Here is a 20317-nt window from a genome sequence, read left to right on the forward strand (position 1 = left end):
CCTGACCTCCTCGGAAGACGAACAGCATCACCAGCCTCGCTGGCCACGCCGTCCACCTCTGGCATGTGGAGCTCCACAGCACAGTGCTGTGACACATCCACCTGCACAGCAGGAGGGAGGGCAACCACAGAGAGAGATGCGTCACAGACGGCACTACCCTCGCCACAGGGTCCACAGACCAAGGCTCAGCTTCCTGGACCTCTCTGAGGAGCAGTGCACATGGAGGCTCAGAGTCACTCGACATGTAGTCGTGGACATCTGCAGCCTCCTTCATGCTGAGCTGCTCCCGGCTGGCCCGAGCAACATCTTCTTACCTGTCGCTGTCAAAGTCACCACTGCCCTCAACAACTTCTCCTCCGCATCCTTCCAGGGTGCCACCGGGGACATTGCCGACATCTCTCAGTCGTCTGCACAAAAGAGCCCTGCAAGTACACCGACACCCACTCTGCAGTGACACAATGGGTGGCATCAGGTGTGGGTCTTCATTGTGACCCTCAGGAAAGGGCATTATTGCACAAACCAGACAAGATTCGCAAAGACGTGGCAGTAGGGGTGCCAATATAATATGTAATGTGAGTTGGTCAGAAATTAAATAGCAGTAAAAACCATGACAAACCCTCAAACACCCTTGTCCATCCCCTTCATGCTCACGACACGTTTGCCTTACGCTTCCTACTGCACAAATGTGATGCATGCCCTGTGGCTGCAGCACAGGTAGTGGCAGGTTGAGTGAGGCTGACTGTGAAAGAGATGCACAAGAGGGTGAGTATGAGATGGAGCCATGAGATTGTATGAGGATTGGGTTGAGTGGTAGTGGCGGGATGAGTACTGGCGAGGTGAGTAAGTGCAGGTAAGATGAGGATGAGCTTTGAGTGGGTGTGAGGAGTGATGTGACAGAGTAGTGTTGGCAGTGCAGAAGGAGATGTGGGGTGGGGGCAGTGATGTGGCAGACAGAGTGTAGGGGAATGAGTAAGTGTACTCACTTTGGCTGACCTACTTAGGTGATTGAAGCGCCTCCTGCACTGTATGCAGGTGGACGATATGTTGGTGGTGCAGGTGACCTCCTCTGCCACCTCGAGCCAGGCCTTCTTGGTGGCAGAGACAGGCCGCTTCCTCCCACCCGCCGGCGGGAAGATCTCTGACCTCCCCCTCCTCCTCACCCCATCCAATAAGAGCTGGAGTGAGGCATCATTAAACCTGGGAGCAGCCTTCCCCCTGGGCTGCTCCATGCTGTAATTTTTCCTATTTCTTGCAGCATCAGTAAGTGGAGGACTGCCCCTTTAAATAGAGCTCCTCCAGCTGACAGACCTTCCTGCACATGCGCAGTCCGCCTGCCGCGCAGCTCAGCAGCAGGAAACCCGGAAGCACAGGTAAGTGGCTCCAATTAGCCTGCGATTCCGTGCGGAGCACACTGATTTCACTGGGCACATTACCCACGTGCCCAGTCGACCCCCCGCTGAGAACCTGCCGCCCTGGTAATATCGAGCCCAATGTGTGGCATCAGTTGTGGGTCTTCATGGTGATCCTCAAGAAAGGGAATTATTGCACAAACCTGACAAGATTTGCAAAGACGTGGCAGTAGTGGTGATAACAAATTTTAAAGTGCTTTGCAAAACAAACAAAACTAAATCAAAAACATGACATTTTGTCTTACACCCTTGTGCATCCCCTTTGTGCTCACAAAACCTTCGCCTTACATTTACGGGAACCCCCATGTGGTGCTACCCCTGTGGCTTCAGCAGAGGTAGTGACAGGTTGCGCTTGTCCATGCCCTGATCAATTAGATGCTTTGAGCCTATGCCCTCTGGGTTTCGGTGCCTGTGAGGGCCCCTCCAAAGACTGCTCCATCTGCACCTGTGCACGGGCAGACTCGGCCAGCTGGGGAGGAGGCAGCATTGCGGGTACTGGTTGAGAGGGGGCAACGGGTGAGACGTGGGAGCGCTTTGAGTGGCGACCCCACTTCCATGTCCCCTTTCACCATCATCCCTCTACTGGCCTAGGCCCATATCACTCTTTCCACCCTGCTAGACGACTGTTTGGAAGACTTGTGAGAAGCCTTGGAAGGCCAGTTGTAATGTATCTGTCAGCCTGTTTAAGGCGGCAGAATGTTGCTCACCCTGAATCCGAACAGTCATTGTTCGGGCCTGAATGGACTCATTGTTGAGCCGCGCTTGAAGCTTGATGGAGGCTAGCCTTTCCTCCATCGCAGACATTCCCGCACCTACCCGCGACACTATCTTTGAGATGCCTTCACGTCCCTGTGACAGTATCTTGGAGATACCCTCCTATACCTGTGCCACCATTCCACTCATGCAGGAGTTGGACTCTTCCATCCTCTGCGCGATTGTGGAGAGTGCGCGTGGCACATGTTCCAGTACCTCAGCAATGTGCTGCTGGCCCTCGATGACTCTCCTTTTCATGGCTTGCCCCCGGGGTTCAGCATCTGTGTCCAGCTGAGCAGAGCCTGGAGAAGAGTGTTCCCACCGACGCGGACTCTCCACGGCTTCCCCTGCCACTAGGGTCTGCTCGTGCTCACATGTGCGTGGTGACTCACCATGTGCAAGCCCAACTAACTGAGGTGTGTGTATTTGCGCTGGTGGATGGCTGGCTCAGATGTGACGATGCACCCTCAGAGGCCGGCAGGTCCTCTGAGGAATCGCCCTCCGCAGTCACGGCGCTCGCAGATGGCCCTGCAAGAGAACAGAAAGCAATATTAAGCATGTGGACAGTTGTTGAGGTGCTGCAGATGCCAAGTGATGCTAAGATCATTCGCTATCATGAGTGCTGAGTGTTAGATTTCTGTCACCAGCCGTTTGTGCGCTCCTAGTCTCGGCGTCCGCCATGGACAGGCACTCCAGCGTCCGGCTTAGTTCCAATGCCCGCTGCTCCATGTCCATTAGGACCATCTGGTGTGGCGGGCCCCCTCCAGTCCTTGTCCTCTCCCGGGCATTCTGGCATCTCTTCTCCTATCAAGGCAAAACAAAGAGAGGCGTGATTGAGTGATGGTTGCATGGTGACCCGCTGCGTAAGACCATAAGAGACCATAATGGGAACTGGGGCGATGAGTAAGTGCAGGCAAGGTGAGGATGATGGTTAAGTGGATGTGAGGAGTGATGTGAGAGGGTTGTGGTGGCAGTGCAGAAGGAGTTGTGTGGTGGTGGAGGTGATGTGGAAGACGGAGTGTGGGAGAATGCGTAAGTATACACTTTGGCTGACCTGGTTAGATCATTAAAGCGCTTCCTGCACTGGACCCAGGTTTGGCACACATTGCTGCTGCTGCTGACCTCCTCGGCCACCTCCAGCCAGGCCTTCTTGGTGGCAGAGGGAGGCCACCTCCTCCCATCAGATGGGAAAAAAATTTCCCTCCTACTCCTCACGCCATCGAGCAGCACCTGGAGTGAGGAGTCAGAGAACCTTGGAGCAGCCTTGCCTCTGGCCTGCTCCATGCTCCCAAAATGGTCCTTTGCTGCAGGAGGAGCATTGGAGATCTGCCCCTTTAAATAGGGCTCCTCCTGCTGACAGCCTGTGATGCGGGTGCGCAGTGCGCCCACTGCGCAGGTCTGGAACGGGTAACCCGGAAGCACGCGTAAGTACCTTCAATTAGGCTGCGATCGCGTGCGGAGCACCCCGATTTCACTGGCTACCCACTGGTTACCCACGCGCCCATTTGACCCACCGCTGCCAACCCGCCTCCCTCCTAATATCAGGCCCTTTCTTTCATATAAGGAGGCTATGTAAACGCTAGTTGCTATGGTTATTCTGCTGAATTGAATTGTCTCTACAATATGTGTATGTCTAATGCTCAATGAATGACAGCACCAAAACCCTCTATTTACTCACTTAGTTAGAAAAGATATTTGTATTTATATTTCACTGACCCTATATCAATTTTTATTAAGACATAAATTTTACTACTGGTGGGAAAATCTACTATAACAACAACTTGCATTTCTATAGCGCCTATAATGTAATAAAACGTCTCAAGGCGCTTCACAGGAACGTTATCAAACAAAATTTGACACAGAGCCACATAAAGAGATATTAGGACTGGTGACCAAGAGCTTGGCCAAAGATGTAGGTTTTAAGGAGCATCTTAAAGGAGGAGAAAGACTAGAGAGGCGGTGAGGTTTAAGGAGGGGATTCCAGAGCTTAGGGCCTAGGCTGCTGAAGGCATGGCCACCAATGACAGAGCGACGGAAATCGGGGATGCTCAAGAGGTCAGAATTGGAGGAGCGCAGAGATCTCAGAGGGTTGTAGGGCTGGAGGAGGTTACAGAGATAGGGAGGGGCTAGGCCATGGAAGGATTTGAACACAATGATGAAAACTAAGATGTTTAAGCAGATCCTCACTTCGGCAAAGCTGGCTGAGTTCAAACTGACTTCTGCAGCATCCAGCTTGGGAACTGGTTGACCGATATCCTAGAGCAAAACTTTTAGCCTCCAAAACCTCTGGCTGTATAATTAATTGAAGGTCTCGCGTCTGCTCTTCAACTAGTCACAAGTAAATAGTATGAAAGTCATGACGCGAAATCAAGAATGTTCCCCAAAATATTCTAAATCATTTAGAATTTCACTATTAGGAGAAAGATACAAACAGTCGCAGGTAACTTCCTCAAATCAAGTTCTCCACAGTACATTTTAATAATGGGAAGGTGACACCATCAGTACTTTCCAGGGGAATTATTGACTTCCTTGGTGCTGTCCTTGTATTTACTAAAGTGTACTGTTTGAGATTTCAGGAAGTTACCTGTGACTCTTTGTAACATTGCCCTTGTGAATAATAAGCCATAAACCCACAAATTCCCAATCCAGTCACTAATTTTCAGGGGAACTTTGTAATAATATAAACTACTTACCGTAATAGTGTAATCCACTCTGATTGTCAGCAATTGAATTATGATAATTTAAGGCTAATCTTAATGATGACAAACATTTTAAATAGGTAGAAGCAAAACACTGCGGATTCTGGAAATCTGAAGTAAAAACAGAAAATGCAGGAAACGATCAGCTGGTCAGGCAACATCTGTGGAGAAAGAAACAGAGTTAACGGCCCCAATATTTACAGGGAGGCGGGGAGGGTGCGGGAGAGGATGAAAACAACAAGGCCGGGGGCGCGGAGGTCCTGCCGAACTTAACGGGTTAAAGAATTGCAAAGTAACGTCATTGTACACAGGCTGGTATAGCTGCTTTAAAGATAGGACTACTCAATAAAGTTGACTGTTTATAATGAAAATGAAAAATTGTAACTGGCAAAAGCAAAGAATAATTGGATGAAATTTAGTGATGAAAATCTGTCAGCTTTTCTGAATTTTCCGAAAGGTAATGCTTATTTTACTGCCTAAGTAATGAGGTAAGAAGCATTCCACTTCAAAAATAAACTTTCCTTTCTGTGAAACCTGCAAAGCAACATTTTTAGATACAAATGTGGTCATTTGTCATCCTCCACATACTGTGGGAAAGTCTAGCAAAATGTACCTTTAAAGAACATGTTTTCTTCCACACCACCTGTGATTATGTAATGCTCTCACCAGTTAACCCGTAAATTGCCATTCAATTGACGGAAATAATTAAGTATTCTTTTATTTAACGGTTGATGTGCACAGATGCTGCAAGGAAATGACTGAGTGGAAAGTAAGGTTCAGCTGGGACCTCGACACCCTCATTTTCAGCGCAGTTAAGAGGTGTCCTGCACTTTTTAGATTGGGTGCTGTCCAACGAACATCTTCAAGACCCAGCACACCTGGTAGGAAATAGTTATCAGGATTAACTTGGGGTCCACAACTGTCTAGATCCAGGAGGAATTCCACAAAAAGTTCTTACTCGTTTGTGCCACATACCCGCCAAACTCTTCATCTCCTGCACCTTCAGGAATTAAATAGAATGTACAGCGCAGAAACAGGCCATTTGGCCCAACGGGTCTATGCCGGTGTTTATACTCGACACAGACCTCCTCTCTCCCTACTTTAAACTAAACTTTAAACTAAATAGAGGAGGGGGAGGGTTCAGGTGGGGCGAAGTTTAGGTTGATAAAGAGAAAAGACAAGGAAGTAGTACAGGAAAGTGATGGGGGTAATAATAAACAGAGTCTGTCAGGAAGGGACAGAGCATACAAACATAAGAGTGCACTAGCAAATGGGGCTGGGGTAGAAAAGAATGGTAAAAAGACAAAATTAAAGGTTCTTTATCTGAATGCGCGCAGCATTCGAAATAAGATAGATGAATTGACGGCACAAATAGAAACAAATGGGTATGATCTCGTGGCCATTACAGAGATATGGTTGCAAGGTGACCAAGGTTGGGAGCTAAATATTCAGGGTTATTTAACACTTCGGAAGGATAGGAAAAAAGTAAAGGTGGTGGGGTAGCTCTGTTAATAAAGGACGAAATTGGTATAATAGTGAGATATGATCTTGGCTCAGAAGATCAAGATCAATTTGGGTGGAGGTAAGAAATAGCAATGGAAAGAAATCAATGGTGGGAGTAGTACATAGGCCCCCTAACAGTAGCTATACTGTAGGGCAAAATATAAATGAGGAAATAAGGGGGGCTTGTAAAAAAGGTAATGCAATAATCATGGGTGATTTTAACTTTCACATAGATTGGACAAATCAAATTGGCAAAAATAGCCCAGTGGAGGAGTACATAGAGTGTATTAGGGATTGTTTCTTAGACCAAAACGTCGGGGAACCAACCAGGGAACAGGCCATTTTGGATCTGGTGATGGGTAACGAAACAGGATTAATTAATGATCTCAAAGTAAAGGATCCCTTGGGAAGCAGTGATCATAACATGATATAATTTCACATCCAGTTTGAGAGCGAGGATCTTGGGTCTGAAACACTGTATTAAACTTAAATAAGGGCAATTATAAAGGAATGAGGGCGGAATTGGCTAAAGTGGACTGGGTAAACAGATTAAATGGTATGATGGTGGATAAGCAGTGACAAACATTTAAAAAGATATTTTATGACTCGTGAGGAGGAAAGAGTCCACAAAAGGGTGAACCAACCATGGCTAACTAAGGAAGTCAAGGATGGTATCAAGTTAAAAGAAAAAGCATACAACATGGCAAAGATTACTGGTAAGCCCGAAGATTAGGAAAACTTTAAAAACCAGCAAAGGATGACTAAAAGAATAATAAAGAGGGAGAAAATAAATTATGAGAGTAAACTAGCAAGAAATATAAAAACTGACAGTAAAAGCTTCTACAAGTATATAAAAAGGAAGAGGGTAGCTAAAGTAAACATTGGTCCCTTCGAGGATGAAACTGGGGAAATAATAATGGAAAACAAGGAAATGGCAGAGGAATTGAACAGCTATTTTGTATCTGTCTTCATGGTAGAAGACAATAATAATATACTAATAATAGTAGAAAATCAAGGGGCAAAGGGGAGGGAGGAACTAAAAACAATCACTATCACTAGAGAAAAAGTACTAGGTGAACTAATGGGTCTAAAGGCTGACAAGTCCCCTGGACCTGATGGCTTGCATCCGAGGGTCTTAAAGGAAGTGGCTACAGAGATAGTGGATGCATTGGTTGTAATTTTCCAGAATTGACTAGATTCTGGAAAGGTCCCAGCGAATTGGAAAACCGTAAACATAACACCCCTATTCAAGAAGGGAGTGAGACAGAAAGCAAGTAACAATAGACCAGTTAGCCTAACATCTGTCACTGGGAAAAAGCTAGAATCCATTATTAAGGAAGTAGGACATTTGGAGACTCATAATATAATCAAAGAGTGTCAACATGGTTTTATGAAGGGGAAATTATGTCTGTCAAATTTATTAGAGTTCTTTGAGGAAGTTACGGGCAGGGTGAATAAAGGGGAACTGTGGTCTATACAAGTTTAACATAACTTTTCTGCTTTTCAATTCTATCCCTCTAGAAATGAACCCCAGTGCTTGGTTTGCCTTTTTATGGCCTTATTAACCTGTGTCGCTACTTTTATGATTTGTGTATCTGTACCCCCAGATCCCTTTGCACCTCTACTCCATTTAGATTCTTCTTTTCCAAGGAGTATGTGACCTCCTTATTCTTCCTACCAAAATGTACCACCTCACACTTATCAAAATTGAAGTTCATTTGTCAATTATACGTCCATTCTGCAAGTTTATTAATATCTTCCTGTATTTTGTCGCAGTCCTCTTCAATATTAACTATACCCTCCAATTTGGTGTCGTCCACAAATTTTGAAATTGTATTTCCAATTTCCAAGTCCAAATCATTTATGTAAATGGTGATGAACAGTGGTCCCAGCGCCGATCCTTGTGGAACACCACTTCCCACCTTTTGCTAGTCTGAGTGACTATCTTTAACCCCTACTCTCTGTTTTCTGTTTTGTAGCCAGCTTGCTATCCATTCTGCCACTTGTCCCCTGACTCCACATGCTCTGACCTTAGTCATCAGTCTACTATGTGGTACTTTATCGAAGGCCTTTTGAAAATCCAAATATATTACATCTACTACCTTACCCTTGACTACTCGTTCTGTTACTTCTTCAAAGAATTCAATAAGGTTGGTCAAGCATAACCTTCCCTTTCGAAATCTATGCTGACTATTCTTTATCATATTTTGAGTTTCTAGATGTTTTTCTATTACATCTTTGAGTAAGGATTCCATTATCTTTCCTACCACTGACCTTAAGCTATAGTTCTCTGGACTGGTTCTATCTCCTTTTTCAAATATAGGAATCATATTTTCTGTCTGCCAGTCCTCTGACACTATACCCTTTTCTAATGAATTTTTATATATATGTAATAGTACCTCTGCCATCTCTTCCCTAACTTTTTTTAATTCTCGCAGATGCAATCCATCTGGACCAGGGGTTTTATCCTCTCAAAGTTTGATTAGTTTATTAATTATCTCCCCCCTTTCTATCTTAAATGTCTTCATATCTTTTTTGATCTCTTCTTCTAATGTCATGCCCACCTTGTTAGTCTCCCTGGTAAATACTGAGGCAAAGTAATTATTTAATATTTCCGCCGTTTCACTGACATTATCTCTGAGTTTATCATGTGTATCCCTTAGTAGCCCTATCTCTATCCTGATTTTTCTTTTGTTATTTATGTGTCTGTAGAATACTTTACTATTTCTTTTTATATTCCTTGATAACTTAATTTCGTAGTTTCTTGTTGCCTTCCTAATTTTTTTTTACTTCTTTCCTAACCTTTTCATATTCCCTTTTATCATCCTCTCCTTTGTTGTCTATGTACTTGGTGGATGCCTTTTTCTTTAGTTTCAATTTATTTCTTTATTCATCCATGATGTGTCATTACTGGTTAGTTTGTTCTTGCTTTTTAGTGGGATATATTTCTCCCGGACTCTTGATCACCATTTTAAATGTTTCACACTGCTGTTCTATTTCTTTGTTTGTCAGTAAATTTTTCCAATTTATTTTCCTTGGTTCCATTCCCATCCCCTTAAAATCAGTTTTTTTCCAATTTATTACTTTGGACTTCGCCTTACTTATGTCCTTCTCAAACTTCATCTTAAATCATATTATGCTGTGATCACTATTGCTTAGATGTTCCCCTATGCTTACTTCTCTTAACTGTTCTGGATCATTTCTCATTACGAGATCCAGCAGTGCTTCCTCTCTTGTTGGGCATTTTACATACTGGGTAAGAAAGGAGTCCTGCACATATTGTTAAAACTCCATTACCTGTACCCCTTTACTCTTCTTGTCAGTTTATTTGGGGATGGTTAAAATCTCCCATGATTATTATTTTATGTCCTTTACACTTTTCACATATTTGCCTACATATTTCTTCCTCCACCTCCTTTCCACTATTAGGTGGTCTGTAGTATACCCCTATTAGCGTGATCGATCCCTTCTTATCTTTTATTTCAATCCATATGATTTCTGTTTCTATCCTTCTGTTAGTTATGTCCCTTTATTCTACTGCCATTATGTTATCTCTAATTAGTACAGCGACTTCCCCCTCCCCCCAACTTCTTTCTTCTCTATCCTTTCTGATTATGTTGTAGCCTGCAATATTTAGTCGCCAATCCTGCTCTTTATGTAGCGATGTTTAGTTATTCCTACTACATCTGGTTCCTTGCTATGGATTATTGCCTCCAGTTCCCCCATTTTATTTTGGATACTGTGTACATTGCTGTGCAGGCAGTTTAATTCATCTTTAATAGTTTTTCCTTTTACTTTATTTTTAACAGTCCTGAATATTTTTTCCTTCTTGGGGAGGGCGGGGGGGGGGGGGTGTGGTGGAGGAGGAGTCAACACCCATATATTTGCCATATCTTCCCCCCATGATCTTTCTCTCATTTGCATTATGAGCCATCTTCTGCAAAACAAAACTAGATTGTATGACATAGCAGTCTCACTCAGCTCATCAGTGTATTGAGAATGGCACCCAGTCACTGCATGCACATGCCAATACTAATAACTCTGACACTTAGAGGTTTGATAGATGCAGTTTGAGTAGATGCATGTAGTGCTCCTATGTTCCTAGTGTGTTTGTGATTATGCATTATCCAGCTGGGATGTCGATGGGGTGCCAACTGTGTGCAGTAGCATAGGGGTGTTGACACCTTCATTCAAGCATGCAAATCCACTTCGAGACATGTTGATTGTGCCAAGGTGGTACTATACTAGGTGCTTGTTATATGACCTTTACTAGGGTCATTGAGGCACTTACCTTCTGGTCAAATCATTACATTTTTATCTTGTGTTGCATTGCTGATCTTGAGGTTATGCAAGTGGCACTAACTGTTTCTGCCACTTTACCCATTCTGCGGCCCAATACGGTCTCTTTCCCTGCATGCCAAACAACCCAGCCTTTCTTGCCTCAGAGCTTCTAATAATATGTCCATCTATGCTTCACTGCAATTAGAAGCTCTCTTCCATGCAGATAATTTGATAGCTAGGCCTTGTTAGCTTCTCTCTAATGCTGTATTGCTACCGCTTCTGCTTTAAATCCTGTAGCAGCTTCCCAGTTCTCCCCGGCAACCACTTGCGCCCAAGTACTGGTGGTTCTTCAACGAGAGACCGCTGATCTTTATGCAAATTAGCTGAGCCCGGGAGATTGGCCAGAGTTAACGGCAGGGTCAGCAGGCAGACAGAAGTGCACATGTGCTGCAGTTTTGCCAATGCAAGCTCGCAGCGTGAAATCCAGACCATAAGCTCCATTTACAGAGCTCTGTACACCTTTGCCTATAATAGAACACTGAATAGAAACATAAAAACATAAGAAATAGGAGCAGGAGTAGGCCATACGGCCCCTTGAGCCTGCTCCGCCACTTAATCAGATCATGGCTGATCTTCGACTTCAAATCCACTTTCCCGCCCGATCCCTATATCCCTTGATTCCCCTAGAGTCCAAAATAAGACAAAACTGTTGAGCACTATAAGGTTCATAGGTAATAATAATATTTCCCCCTTTGAAATTCAAGCAACCTCTTTGAAGATGGTATTGCCTGTGAAGTTTGATTACATTGAGTGTCAGATCAAGAAAGGTATCATGACCTGTGACAATAATACTAAACTCAAACCAAGGTTTACAATAGAGCTTGGTTTTCTTAACTGGTAAAATGTCTGTATAATTCCAGCAATTAATTCACAGACACTAGAAAATCTTTCCTAATAACATTATTGACACATATTCCAAAAGTTCACACACCCACACAGATTACAACAACTGGATGACTGACTGTACAGAGTCACGTCTCAACCCAAGCACCTTGCCAATTGAATTTATCAAACTGTCAATGACTGTATTTTTGGAAAAGTAGGGCCACAAGATATTCCAGTTGCAAATATCATTGTTGTTTGGGACACTAGTCATTAAATTAATATTTACGAAACCCTTTCCTCTTTAAAGATAGCTTTTAACTTGAGTAATTCTTAAAAAGCACTGAAGTCATTGGACTTTCCTATAAAGTCACATGCCCTGGAGAAGATCAAGCCTTCTGTGGTGTAGGCAGACACCAGGCCAAAGATAGAGTCAAGTCAGAGTTCATCTAAGCCTGCAAGAAAGAATATGCTGAAGTTAAAGAACTGCACAGACGTTCATCCTAGTCCCAAAGTAGTAAAAGTTGAAGTGTGATTTTACCTACGTTACAGACAAACTGCCTCTTAGCAGCTATTTCACTTTTCAATAATGGATCAATATCATTTTAACTGATATTTATGCAAGATCTACATGTCTAACATTTTATACCCTTTACAATTTTCAGCTAGAAAAAGGATAAAATAGAACACAATCCCAGAGAAGGTAGTTGTTCTGGGATCAACTGACATCTTTGAAAGGGAACTGGATCAATATGAGTTGAGATGGGGTTTGAGGGTTTTAGAAATATTAATAGCACTATTTTTGTTCATTGCAATGGGGGAAGGAACTTAAGGCTTAATTTTTGAGTTTGCATTGTCAGTGAGGAGCCCTGTTGAGCAACTGTTCATTAATTTTGATGGAAATAAGAATCGGGCGGTTTCTATAATGGATGGCCGGTCCACCATGGACACCAGTTTAACACCTGGGTGGCAAGTCGAAAATCTACCCTCCGGTCTCTGAAAGGAGTGGACTTGCTTAAATGAATGGCCTTTACTTGCTTATTTAAACTTTTTTATTTGTTCTTAAAAAATATTTAGCCTTAAGCATCTGCTACTAACAATAGTGTGATTGTGTGGGCTTCACTTAGGAATAAATGATTTTGGTTGGACTGCTGATACTGAATAAAAGTAGGTGCATTATGACACAATGACATTTTGTGGTTTTATTCTCTCACTTTACTTGTGATTATAAGGTTTAATCCTGTGGCTGCCTCTGTGACCTACAGCGATAAATAACTTCTTAAAAAATGCCTCATTAGCATATTGTAGTGGGACAGTCTGGTTTCAGAGGAAACTAAAACGGGTGCAGCTCATTCCTCCCACTGTAACTGCGACTCTCACCAGCTAGCCATGAAAGAGCTTTGCCAAGAGTCATGAAGATGACCTTGGTGACCAATACCACTTTGCCCTCACTAAGAAAGAAGGTTGATGTGATGGTGAGCAGCTTGAATTGAGAGAAAAAAGTGGAATACTTTTTAAAAAATTATTTACTTTTTTTTGTTTCTAAAAAAGTAAAGAATACATGATAGCGATCCATTAGTTGCGTCCTTCAGATGAGATGTTAAACCAAGAGCTCATGGCCCTGATTTTAATTCCAGGTCAGTTTTGAGTGGGTGAGTAGTTGTGTGAGTTAGAAATTTGCTTGCTGCCAGGCCTTGCCAGGTTCTGTAAGAAATACAATTTCTGGACCAAATCATAATCATGTATCCCATCCTGCAAACCTTCAGGCACTTGGCTAAAAAGCGAGGTTGTGGGCAGACCATGCTTCTGTGAGAATACAAAGGGAGTGGTTATCTGAATTCAGACAAAGTGATTGGGAATACTGCAGAAACAATAGAAGCGTGAAACAGACACATTGAAGACCAATTGTCAGAAACAGATAACAAGAAGTCCCAAAGACTCAGGACCTGGACACAGGCTAATCCTGCTATGTTAATTGCAGGAACTTTGTGCAGATAATTAGGTAACCTTTGTGATTGGCATATACAGGATGAGACATCTTAAATGTTTGCATCCGAACGATCCAAATACACAGAAAGATACGGGCACGTCCTTCCTTAATAAGCTAGATAGGATTGACAATAGTTAACACCATGGAATGGATATCTGAAAGATATCTGGAACAATGGGCACCCTGAGGGGAAGATGTCTGGGACAGATGACATCATGAGACTAATGTCGTTAAGCTACTAGAAGCAACTATGCTTCAGAAAGATATATAAACTGGGACACTGTCCCACTAAAAGGCAGAAGCAGTTTCTCAGGACGGACAGAGGTCCACACACCCGACGAACCAAGCCTGATCATCCTGAAATTTCCGAGGGACAGGTTGTACCATCCTTATTTATTTGATATAACTGTATTAGAACGTTGTTATATAAATACTTGTAGAATGGTATAACCGCACTAGAACGTTGTTCTTGTGTCTACAATAAAACTTGCATGTTAGATCACACTCGGGTCCGAATCATTGTGGAAGTTATTATTAAGAAGGATTAACAACCCTTGGTACCATTAATAATAACGTATTTCCAACATTTCTGGCATCCCTGGGTGGGCACGAGTTTTAATTGATTGTAGTACGTGTGATTTATTATAAGATCACTTCGTGGTAAATTAAACCTCTGAGAGGTGTGTACTGTTGTAGCCGACTCCTCTGGAGGATTGTACGGTTGCAACCAAAAAGCGGCCACCGATTCCTTGGTAGAGATATAGATATATATCTTTACAGAGATCATGGCAAAGATGCAAAATGGTTTGGTGTCGACACTTCAGAATTATGTTGACGGTAAATTAGGGTTATGTAGAACCCTGGTAAAAGATGTTAGTGGTACAGTAGACTTGAGGTCCTGGTACGGACCCTTACTAAGGAGAGGAAACTTAAGAAAGGTAGTTGGAAAGCTGTACTCTTACTGTGGCAAACTCTACAGATAAGCAAGTTAAAGTCAGAATTAAGTAAACACGAAGTAGAAGCAGAAAAAAGTCAGAAATTACTAGCCGACGAAACATTGTGCTGAGAAACTCTCATGGTGTTGTGCATTGTGCTGAGAAACTCTCATAGTAGCTGTAAGGCACAAAAAATGGGAGAATATCAGGCAGCTCTGGAGGATAAAACTGAGCTAATGGAGAAACTCGAGGTAAATATGGAGGAATTATGGTCCGCACTGCGATGGGTGCTCAGTCAGAATCAAAAAGATCAGCGTAAGGCTGACAAACGGGGCAATCACGAGCGATGTCAAAAAAAGATTAGTGAATTAAAAGAGCTCTAGAAACATTATAAGAGTATAATGTTTGTGGTAACCGAAAGGCAAATTAGTACCAATACTAGCGGGAGTGGGTCCCCCTGGGAGGTGATACACTATAAAGATTTGGCTGATGCAGCCTATGAGTATGAGAACAGGCAAGGGAAAGAAAGAGAGAGGGAGCCAACAGAACGAGGGAGAAACTGGCCAAGGTCCCAAGGCTAGTATGATGCCGATAAAGGCACTTAAGCTGAGTGGGACAGGGGAGCCCATAGGGGAAACGACCATCCCATACGATAGCCGGCAATTAAAAGTGATGGCGCATGACATCCCGATAATAAAGGTCTGAGAGGATCCTGGTACCAGCCTGGCTATGATCGAGCAAGTCTCCGATCTACACGATTGTGATAACAAGGAAAGGGTAAAGTTATTACTTCATGTACGTCACCCCGAGGGATATTAGGCACCACCAGGAGACCTTAAAAATGGGAAAGGTACCTGGGAGGAAGCTAGAGGAATGGTATGGAAAGCCACGGGGCATGGAACAGATTCAAACCGGACATCCTTGAAAGGGTTACTAGAACGTAGGCAGGAAAATAACGAAAACCCACAGGCTTTTGCAGTCATGTTATGGAGCCATTGTAAAGGTTCCTTCCCGGCAGAAGACTATAATGATTTGGACTGCCCCAGCACAAGGCAGTGGGTCCAATATCTCCTAGGGACATTAAATGATAAATATGGGACCAGTAATGACATTTATGATCCCACGGTAGCAGCCCATGATGAGGCATGGGCAGTGGGGTGGATGAACTGCAAATGGGAACACTGTAAGGCAAGGGCGCCAAGGTACATGCGGTACAGCCCCAGAGAGGCCCAATGGCTCCACCATCAAGGAAAGAGGGAAGATGCCAGCACCGTCCTGGCCCTTCGGCCCCAACCAGAAATCGGTCAGTATCAGAGTGTTGCTGTTATGGCCAGGCAGGTCAGTTCTCCCGGCAATGTCCTAAGAAGGTGTTGGGCAAAGCTTGCCCAAACGGAAATAGAAAGGAAGGGGAGTCAGAGATAGAGCGCTTGAGGAAAATGGTGGAACAACTCGAAAGGTACATGGGTAATTCTGGAAAAGGGGGTCGGAGAGATAGCACCCAGCCGTTCAATACGGATGGTCACAGTCATTATACAAGCTGACAATCCTCGGCCTCGCCAGTAGAGGGCTCCATGAGTCGAATACATATGGACCCGCATGGTAGGCCCCATGTAGACGCATAAGTAGGAGGCCATCCCAGAGTATTACTAGTCAACACCGGGGACATTTCACATGTGTCTATGGAGAGACACACACAACAGCTTGGTTTTAAGGGATTTATAGAAATAGGAGGATTTGGAGGAGGTGGAGAGAATGGGGAAATAGTGGAAACAGGCCTAACCGTAGGAAATATGGCGACGCGTCATACTATAGTGCACACAAGAATGCAGGGAGAGTCAGAAGATGGTATATTGGGAGTGGACTGGCTGGTTAGCCATGACATTATGGCGGATATGGTTAACCGCTGTCTGTGGCAAGTGGAAAAAGGGGCAAAAAAAGTTGGAATAGTTATCAAACATGAGGGGAAGATCTGTCTGTGGGGACAAAACGAATGTATGACCTGGGGTGCCTTTTACGAAATGAGCGGGTGGACGTTGAGATCATATTGAGGAATGCGGGTTGCACATGAGAACAAGTGCGGTGGGGTGGATCATGAGGTCCAGATATCAGGACCTGACACCCCCCCCTCCGCGACCAGCTAGGCAATACCGCTTCCCAAGGGAGGTGGAAGGGCTAGTAAGGACCGTAGTACATTCCCTAGTTGAGCAGGGTGTACTAAATGGCCAGCACCTGAAATTCCCCGATCTTTCTAGTCGGGAAACCTGACGGTTCATGGCGTTTGACCATAGATTACAGGGAAGTTCCTATTACATTACTTACGGAAATTGTCCGGTGAACTCATACGTCCAGTGGACATCAGAAGGGAGTTGGCCTGATTTAGAGGTTACTTCAGAACATGTGGTGGCCCGCAATGGGAGATGTTGTTGGAGAAGTGGTAAACCAATGTGTCACTTGTGCCCAACATGACGCTGGCCCAAAAATTAAAATTCCACCGGGACATGTTAAAGCCACATCAGGGCCATGGAAATGCCTGCAGATTGACTACATTGGGCCTTGGTAGTGGTAGACTGTTTCTCAAAATGGGTAGAGGCCTTCCCAGTGGTAAGAAACACCACCTAGCAAACAGCGAGGGTCGTGATTGAACATGTATTCACCCGGTGGGGGTTTCCAGACACAAATGAATCAAATAGAGGAATCCATTTCACTGGGGAAGTTATGCAAGAAACACTCTGATTATTAGGAATCCAGCAGCGATTCCACAATCCATATAATCCACAAACGGCAGGAATAGTGAAACGAATGAATCGAACCATAAAGAATAGATAAGCCAAGTCCTTCTCCGACTCAGGAAAACAATGGGATAGCTTACTACCCCTCCTTCTAATGGCCCTTCTAAAAGCACGGGGTATAGCCCATTCGAAATAATGACCGGTAGAAAGATGCGCCTCCCTGAAGTGTGGATGGCAGCTCATTTATCAGGACCTCAGCTAGAGGGTGTAAAAATGGACACCCGGGTGCAGCAGTTACAACTGCTCTTACAACAAGTGCAACTATCGTCAGCCCGAAATATGGGACATGCCCGAGTAGGCCCACTGGGCCAGACTCAGATCACTGCAGAATTGTATGAGATAGGGAACCAAGTGATGATCCACCTTAACAGGTATGAGGGAAAATGGAAAGAAAATTTGAAGGCCCATATTCCATTATTGACAAATTATGTCCACAGGTATACAAAATACACTGTCAAGGACCTACCTGATGTGGAGATGCCGGTGATGGACTGGGGTTGACAATTGTAAACAATTTTACAACACCAAGTTATAGTCCAGCAATTTTATTTTAAATTCACAAGCTTTCGGAGGCTTCCTCCTTCGTCAGGTGAACGATGTGAAAAATCGTTCACCTGACGAAGGAGGAAGCCTCCGAAAGCTTGTGAATTTAAAATAAAATTGCTGGACTATAACTTGGTGTTGTAAAATTGTTTACAAAGGACCTACCTGTTATCCCATGATCGCTGGATTCATTCAAATCAACTAAAATAGGACAACGGGCCGAACTTAAGGGTAGTGTGGCCAGCATGAGACTTATAACAATAGAGAGTGCGGATGACTGGTGGCCATACCCTGATCCTATGTAACAAACATGGAGCTTCGAGCTCGACCTAGTGCGAAACCACAGTGGTTTGCCTCAGATAAATAGGTCTGTGATGTGACGCCCCCTTAACAGAGACTAAGAAGGAAGGTTAGGAGGGTGTTGATTAGTCCGTGGTTCTGTAAACAATAAATTTGCTGATGGCTTAACATCAAGAATGCTACAAATGTTTAAAAAGCTGCAGCATTTCTTTCGTTTAAAAGCCACTTTTTTTTACAACATGTCTGTGTGATGTTGTTTTTGGTGTCAGCTCCACCCTCTTTTCGATGTCAGCTCCACCCTCTTTTTGGTGTTGGCTCTACCCTCTTTTTGGTATTGGCTCCTCCCTCTTTTCTTCCCACAGAGCTAAAAGCAGTTTAACCCTCTGTGGTCTTGTTTTTCATGGCAGGATTTTTAAAGCATTTTTGCTACAAGTGTATAAAAGATGTTCATTTCAAATTAAATTTTAGGAAAACCTTTGTGCTTTACATGGGTACAAAGCACGTTTTATTAATTTGGTCAAGGCAAGTCATATGTTATCATAGAATCATAGAATCATAGAACGGTTACAGCATGGAAGGAGGCCATTCGGCCCATCGAGTCTGCGCCGGCTCTATGCAGGAGCAATCCAGCCAGTCCCATTCCCCCACCTTTTCCACGTAGTTCTGCAGATTTTTTCCTTTCAAATACTTATCCAGTTCCCTTTTGAAGGCCGTGATTGAATCTGCCTCCACCACCCCCTCGGGCAGTGTATTCCAGATCCTAACCACTCGCTGTGTAAAAAAGTTTTTCCTCATGTCATCTTTGGTTCTTTTGCCAATCACCTTAAATCTATGTCCTCTGGTTCTTGACTATTCTACCAGTGAGAACAGTTTCTTTCTATCTACTCTGTCTAGACCCTTCATGATTTTGAATACCTCTATCAAATCTCCTTGCAACCGTCTCTGTTCCAAGAAGAACAACCCCAGCTTCTCCAGTCTATCCACATAACTAAAGTCCCTCATCCCTGGAATCATTCCAGTAATTCTCTTCTGCACACCCTCTAAGGCCTTCACATCTTCCCTAAAGTGCGGTGCCCAGAACTGGACACAATACTCTAGTTGTGGCCGAACCAATGTTTTATAAAGCATTATATGCTTTTCATGTAAATAAATAAATAATGGTATCAGCTATTCACCAAGAGCATATATTACATCTTGCAGGTATGTTATACATTACCAAGGTTGGATCATGAACATACTATTGATAAAATGTAAACCCAAGTGATTGTAGGTAAGACCAAGACAAACGTTAAAGGAGAGGTAAGGTGAAATATGACCCAGAGTGGTCGTACTCAGGGTCAAAAGGACGGAGATGTAAGAAATATGATTTCTGGACCAAACTATGTTTCAGGAGCTTGGCTAAAAAGCGAGGCCATGGACAGACCTTGCGTCTGTGAGAATACAAAGGGAGGCAACATTCCAAAGGGAGTGGTTATCTGAATTCAGGCAAAGTGATTGGGAATAGTGCAGAGACAATAGAAGCGTGAAACAGACACATTGAAGACCAATTGTCAGAAACAGATAACAAGAAGTCCCAAAGACTCAGGACCTGGACACAGACTAATCCTGCTGTGTTAATTGCAAGAACTTTATGCAGATAATTAGGTAACCTTTGTGATTGGCATATACAGGATGAGACATCTTAAGTGTTTGCATCCAAACAATTCAAATACACAGAAAGATAAGGGCATGTCCCTCCCCCATAATTGTAAACAATTTTACAACACCAAGTTATAGTCCAGCAATTTTATTTTAAATTCACAAGCTTTCGGAGGCTTCCTCCTTCCTCAGGTGAACGTTTGTTGGAAATTTAAAATAAATTGTTGTGAATTTAAAATAAAATTGCTGGACTATAACTTGGTGTTGTAAAATTGTTTATAATTGTCAACCTCAGTCCATCACCGGCCTCCCCCATAAGCTAGATAGGATTGACAATAGTTAACACCATGGAATGGATATCTGAAAGATATCTGGAACAATGGGCACCCTGAGGGGAAGATGTCTGGGACAGATGACATCATGGGACTAATGTTGTTAAACTACTAGAAGCAATTTTACTTCAGAAAGATATATAAACTGGGACACTGTCCCACTAAAAGGCAGAAGCAGTTTCTCAGGACGGACAGAGGTCCACGCACCCTACGAACCAGGCCTGATCATCCTGAAATTTCCGAGGACAGGTTGTACCATCCTT

The sequence above is a fragment of the Heptranchias perlo genome, chromosome 13 (genome assembly GCF_035084215.1).
Source record: "Heptranchias perlo isolate sHepPer1 chromosome 13, sHepPer1.hap1, whole genome shotgun sequence".
Taxonomy (NCBI): Eukaryota; Metazoa; Chordata; class Chondrichthyes; order Hexanchiformes; family Hexanchidae; genus Heptranchias; species Heptranchias perlo.